Raw genomic sequence first — 7,363 nt, forward strand, 5'->3', positions numbered from 1 at the left:
GTATGGGCTAGCAGAGAAAATAGCTAGTCAAACCCAATTCATCAGAGGCTTAGGGCAATGGTCCAAGAAACTGTCGCGAGCCTCGTGGTAAACCTCTATTTCTACAGTCAGATCCTTCAACAGTACTCAAAAAAATGGGAAAGTTACCTAAATGCACCCCTCGGTCAACTAGTTTACCAAACATGGCCAAGGTATACACTACCTATACACTTTGCATATATTGTGTATAGGTATATATATATATATAGTATACATATTTTGTAAACTAGATGACCAAATGATATTTGACCGTAATGTCCTCAATAAAATTGTGCCTGAGCAACACCAGTTAACTTCAACTCCTAACAAGTGTGAATTATAGAGCAAAAGATTAGGTGACTACGATTTTACAAGGAGAAATGTTATTGATCATTGGTGAATGATTTGTTATGTATTTAAAGCTTCAGCAAGTAATCATGCATGCGTGCCAAAATCCTTGAATTAATAGTAATGAAAAGATAGATAATATCAAATCAAGTTGAAGTAAGCATTAGGTTTTGGTTTATGCTTTGACGATCAAAGCAATTATACTACAAGTAAAATATGTCGTTTGATCTTAAAGAATTAACCATTTCAGGTGAAGTAAAAGAAACGGTGTTTCCACTAAAACATGTTTAAAACAAAATAGAGATGAAGATTATGCCGTCTCATCACTCATGATCAGTTGAATTTTATTTTTAACAAATAAACTAAAAGGATGTCGTTTTGTTTTCAACTTACTTAACCAATAAAAAATAACGAACAGCGTAGTTTAGACAAAACCTTAAGAAAGAGTTAAGGAGCCATGCTAATCCCTTTATCTATTTTAAATAAATAAAATAATTTCAATGTTTGTTGTACAGTCGAGATGGACAGAAACTGTAGTAGTCAAAAGTCAAATATTGCAAATCCTTAAATTAAACTATGAGAAATATTTAAAGGGACTCAGACAGCAACATCCAAATTAAAGATGCTTGTTGTTGGACTCTTTACACTGACATTTCAATTGCTTTAATTAATTTTGAAATGGAAATTATTATAATGACCAATTATATGAGCAAATTGAATTGGGTATGACATACCGATAAGCACTTGTCTTTTTTTGGTTTTTTTTCTTTCTTTTGAGATAATTTAAGCCTTCCTTCAAATTGAATTTCTTTCCCCTTCCTTCTTTTAGAAACAAAAGGAAATCGAAAAAGAAAAAAAAAATCGAAACCTGCTCAAAGCAAATAATATTTCGCCCACCGGCCATCCTAATATAGTAATCTTTTATTTTTTATTTGTTTTGCATATATTATATAGTAATCATGTGCATGATTGCATATTTTTTTGGTACCACTTTTCTAAATTTAGTACCAGTTGATAGCAATAGTGTATACCGATGTTCGAAATTAGGGTTGGTGAGATCAGCCAATGAAAATATATCCGTCCAACTTGTTTAAGTTTGGATGGCTTAATGATCTATCCATTTTGACTCTAAAAGTTGGGTTGATTTACAGCCTTAATTGACCCATGAAAAACTTTGTCAATTTTTCTTTTTAAGAAATAGTTTTAAATTTCATATATGTTATATATAGCCTTAAAAAATTATGTACTTGAATAAATTGTAAGAAAACAAACAAAAAAATTAATTAGTAAGAGTTGAGCGGATGACCCATGATTTAGCCCACGTGACCTAACCCAATATTGCTGCTCAAGTAACCTGAAGGCAATTTAGTAAGTAACCCATCCATTAAATAACTTTGCTTATTTTGATTCGCTTAAATTCGGCTTAACCTCCTCATTTGACACCCCTATTAAAAATCCCCCACCCCCCCCCCCCTTTTTTTTTTTTGGTGTGTGTGTCATATTCCTAGTTACTCCTACAGCTTACTATATGCTAAACTAGTTGGTGTTTCGGTTTAGATTTACTGAACTTTTTAAAGGCTTTTATTACTGAATTTGACCAATTCAAGTTTAGTTGTTCATCTTCTACTAATTATAATTCCACGATGATAATATTGAAATTGATGGCAAAACACTTGGTCCGCTCATATTTGTACTCCGACCTACTTTATAGGGATATTATTATACTCTATAACTTTTCAAGAAGGCGTCAATGCCTTGCTTTAGTTTTGAATTTTTTTATATTGAAGTTATTTAGGAGTTTGCTGTTTTAATTAATTGTTAAGGTTTGGTAAGTTTGAAAGTATATTATGGATATAACGTTATTGTTTAATTAACAAAAGTGAATTATTGTCACGTATAATAGTAAAATTTTCTTACATAATCAGTTCGGTCTTTGTGATTGGATACTATTATGGATTTCAGATCACATTCTCTATAGAGTCCTCTATATCTTCTTTTCCCGAGCTCTGGTTATAAAAGAAGGAATCAAGAAGAAGGTATTAGCAACGATTAATTTTATTACGAGACAACTCATGATGATTTTCAGATTGATCTATTATGCGCTTTGCATCTAGCATTGAGTGAACCTTGTACAATTAGATGTTTCAGTATATAAATGATAGTAATGATAGTTTCATGATTCATTCTTTTATACATGGTAAACATATATCGACATATGGAAAACTTTATCCTTAGTTTTAGTAGTTTAATCTATTTTACGTGTAAAAATAGCAAGATAAACCAACAAAGTCGAAATAATAACTAACTCCATTTAATTTGATTTGGTTCATTTAGCAAACGAACATAATTGATTATTTGTTTTTAAGTAAAAAATGAATCACAACAAATCAGGAATACCTCTATTGATAAGATATTGCAACTACACACAAATTACACCGAATATTAAAATATCTTGAAGATTAAAAAAAATGGCTTAATGCACATACAGCCTCTAAACTTGCTCTTTTTTTTTTTTTACCTCAAGTAAGTGTTATTCCTATCAATTCTGAGCTCGTCCTCAAGTGTGTCTATTAAACCCTCTAAATCTGATTTTTATTAGAAGCAAAAATTAAATTGTGGTAATGAAGGTGAAGTAATATTTTAAACGTATGGTAAGCTATTCTTTAGGTCATGGATGTGTCGGTTTCTGCTGGTTTTGCTCTTCCACTGCCAGCTTAATTAAGAGCTTACTCTTTTTTTCCTTCTCAATTGCTGTTAATCTTAGCTAAAAGATGGCATAATTAAGTTAGAATATATATATATATTAGCATGTTGCTATGTTGAAGATAGAATACTATGTAAGTCAGATTGTGTATGATAGACACACTTAAGGACGAGTTCAGGAGTTCAATAGGAACAACTCTTAATTAATGTGCCAAAATGAAAAGAAAAAAAAAAAAGATAAATTCAGGGGGTTGCATATGCATTAAGCCAAAAAAAAAAATCGTTATAACATCAAAATGTATGTTGCAAATTTGAACTCAGCATGTGAACAGGAGTGAGGATCTTTTGGTGCTGACGGTCCTTTGCAGGCTTTAGCGTGGTCCTATTTTACAAAATAATAAATTTATGGGTCAAGTTTTACATTTAAAAAAATTTGAAATTTCAAATTCTACTCTTTGGAGAATTTAAGATTTGAGTTGAAATTTTGTGCAGCTTTCATAAACAAACATTGATTTGAAATTAAAATATGAAATTAGGCTCCAAAATCGCATACACCTACTTAGCCAACGTTTGGCCATAGATTCCCAAAAAAAAAATATTGAAAAACTTGATTTGGGTGAAGTTTTTCATGTTTTGAAAATGTGTTTGGCCATAGTTTTTGAAAACATATTTCACCTTTTGTTTTGAAAAACATGAAACATTACTTATACCTATAAGTTCTAAAAACTATCAAGAATCTTTCAATCGTACAAACACATACATACTTCCTAATCCCAAATTATGGAAAACATGATATTTTAATAACGGAAAAGGGCCAAAAATACCCTCAAACTATTGAAAATGGTGCAAAAATACCCTCCATCCACCTTTCAGCCCCCAAATACCTTATCATCCACCTTGGGTCTAAAATACCCTTATCACCACCTATTGGGTCTAAAATACCCTTATCACTAACAGAATCTTTTCATTAAACACGTGTCATTTTTCTATTGGTTGGCTTATAAAATTAATTAAACTAATTAATTTTTGCAATATTGACCAGATAGTGCCCCCACCCCCACCCGACCCCCCCCCCCGTGAAAAAAATATTTTTTTTGAAAAAAAAAGTTGACTTTTTTTTTTTTGCACCCCACCCCCGCACCCTACCCATCCCCGCACCCCTACCCCCTCCCCCCCCAATGCAAAAAAAAATATTTTTGAAAAAAAAAAAAAAAAAAAAAAAGTTTTGACGTTTTTTTTTGGGTTTTTTTTGGGGAGGGGACGGGGGGCGTAGGGTGCGGGGTGGAAAAAAAGTCAACTTTTTTTTTTTCGGGGGAGGGGGGCGTAAGTGTGGGGTTTGACCGGGGGGGTGCAAAAAACCAAAAAAAAAACGTCAAAACTTTGTTTTTCAAAAAATATTAATTTTTTTTGCGTCGGGGGGGGGGGGGGGGTGGTGTAGGGTGCGGGGTGGGGTGCAAAAAAAATATTGTTACGCTTCTCTAACTTCCTAGTAAAAAGGACAAGTACTGTGAGATGTCTTGATAAATTAAAATGTCTAATGTAATTGAGTTACCAAAAAAAAAATATATCTCAACCTAAAAACATGGTATATTTTCAACCAAAAATCTAAAAGGCACAAGTGTAGACTACAATTTTTTTTTCGCACCCCACCCCGCACCCTACACCTCCCCCGCACCCCCTACCCCCTCCCCCCCGACGTAAAAAAATTAATATTTTTGAAAAAAAAAGTTTTGACGTTTTTTTTTTGGGGTTTTTTGCACCGCCCCCTCAAACCCCGCACCCTACGCCCCCCCTCCCCTCGCTAAAAAAAAAGTTGACTTTTTTTTTCACCCCGCACCCTCCCCCCCCCCCCAACCCCCAAACCCCGCACCCTACGCCTCCCGCCCGGCCTAAAAAAACCCAAAAAAAACGTCAAAACTTTTTTTTTTTCAAAAATATTAATTTTTTTGCGTCGGGGGGGGGGGGGGGGGGTAGGGGTGCGGGGAGGGGTAGGGTGCGGGTGGGGTGCAAAAAACAAGTCAACTTTTTTTTTCAAAAAAAAAAAAAAAATTCACGGGGTGGGAGGGGGTCGGGGGGGTGGGGGCACTAAGTTACTCGGTCAATTAGTTTAATTAATTTTATAAGCCAACCAATAGAAAAATGCCACGTGTCTAATGAGAATATTTCGTTAGGAATAAGGGTATTTTAGACTCAATAGGTGGATGGTAAGGGTATTTTGAAATTTGAAAGGTGGATGGAGGTATTTTTGCACCATTTTCAATAGTTCGAGGTATTTTTGGCCCTTTTCCGTTTTAATAATAGCTCGCTAATAACACTCTAGCTAGTAGCTACTACAATTCAAATAACAATACAAAGATCCATTTTTATCTTCGCAATGAATTACTACAGTTGACAGAATAATTTTCCCTAGGGTTTCTTCTTCTCCTGTTTGGGCAGAGCTTAGCTCGTTCACTTTATAGAAGATACTATTTTAATTATGGAAACATGGTATATACGGCTTTAATGGAGGAACATGGTAGATATAATTAGTTGGATCATAAATAGATAGGGCTTTTTTTATAAAATACAAAAGTTTGGGGTAGTTTTTAGAAGTTTTGAAAAGGCCAAAACATAGATTTTGGCCCAAAAATAGGTTTGAGCTAGAATTTGAGATTTGAAGATTTATTTTCAAAATCTATTGAAATTTTTATGGCCAAATAAATTTTCAAAACGGAAAAGGGCCAAAAATACCCTCAAACTATTGAAAATGGTGCAAAAATACCCTCCATCCACCTTTCAAATTTCAAATACCCTTATCATCCACCTATTGGGTCTAAAATACCCTTATCACCACCTATTGGGTCTAAAATACCCTTATCACTAACAGAATCTTTTCATTAAACACGTGTCATTTTTCTATTGGTTGGCTTATAAAATTAATTAAACTAATTAATTTTTGCAATATTGACCAGATAGTGCCCCCCACCCCCCACCCGACCCCCCCCCCCCCGTGAAAAAAATATTTTTTTTGAAAAAAAAAGTTGACTTTTTTTTTGCACCCCACCCTGCACCCTACCCATCCCCCGCACCCCTACCCCCTCCCCCCCAATGCAAAAAAAAATATTTTTGAAAAAAAAAGTTTTGACGTTTTTTTTGGGTTTTTTAGGCGGGAGGGGACGGGGGCGTAGGGTGCGGGGTGGAAAAAAAAAGTCAACTTTTTTTTTTTCGAAATTGGAAGGGGAGGGGCGTAGGGTGTGGGGTTTGACGGGGGGGGGGGGGGGTGTAAAAAAAAACCAAAAAAACGTCAAAACTTTGTTTTTCAAAAATATTAATTTTTTTTTACGTCGGGGGTGGGGGGGGGGGAGGTGTAGGGTGCGGGGTGGGGTGCAAAAAAAATATTGTTACGCTTCTCAACTTCCTAGTAAAAAGGACAAGTACCGTAAAATGTCTTGATAAATTAAAATGTATAATGTAATTGAGTTACCAAAAAAAAATATATCTCACCCTAAAAAACATGGTATATTTTCAACCAAAAATCTAAAAGGCACAAGTGTAGACTACAATTTTTTTTTTTTCGCACCCCACCCCGCACCCTACACCTCCCCCACCCCTACCCCCTCCCCCCCGACGTAAAAAAAATTAATATTTTTGAAAAAAAAAAGTTTTGACGTTTTTTTTTGGGGTTTTTTTGACCCCCCTCAAACCCCGCACCCTACGCCCCCCTCCTAAAAAAAAAAAAAAAGTTGACTTTTTTTTCACCCCGCACCCTCCCCCCTCCCCCCAACCCCAAACCCGCGCCTACGCTCTCCCTCCCCTCCCGGCTAAAAAAAACCCAAAAAAACGTCAAAACTTTTTTTTTTTCAAAAATATTAATTTTTTTGCGTCGGGGGGGGGGAGGGTGGGGGTGCGGGGGAGGGGGGGTGCGGGGTGGGGTGCAAAAAAACAAGTCAACTTTTTTTTCAAAAAAAAATAAAAAAAAATCACGGGGTGGGAGGGGGTGGGGGAGGGGGGTCGGGGGTGGGGGCACTTGGGTTACGGTCAATTAGTTTAATTAATTTTATAAGCCAACCAATAGAAAAATGCCACGTGTCTAATGAGAATATTCGTAGGAATAAGGGTATTTTAGACCCGATAGGTGGATGGTAAGGGTATTTGGGGGTGAAGGTGGATGGAGGGTATTTTTGTAGCATTTTGATAGTTCGATGGGTATTTTGGCGCTCTTTTTTTAAAATATCGCTCAAAATTTATGACCAAACGAGAGCTTAAAATGTGGGGTGAGGATTTGATTCAGTGCCCACCCGTGACGAGTGAGGAT

This window comes from Lycium ferocissimum, chromosome 7 (genome assembly GCF_029784015.1).
Source record: "Lycium ferocissimum isolate CSIRO_LF1 chromosome 7, AGI_CSIRO_Lferr_CH_V1, whole genome shotgun sequence".
Lineage (NCBI taxonomy): Eukaryota > Viridiplantae > Streptophyta > Magnoliopsida > Solanales > Solanaceae > Lycium > Lycium ferocissimum.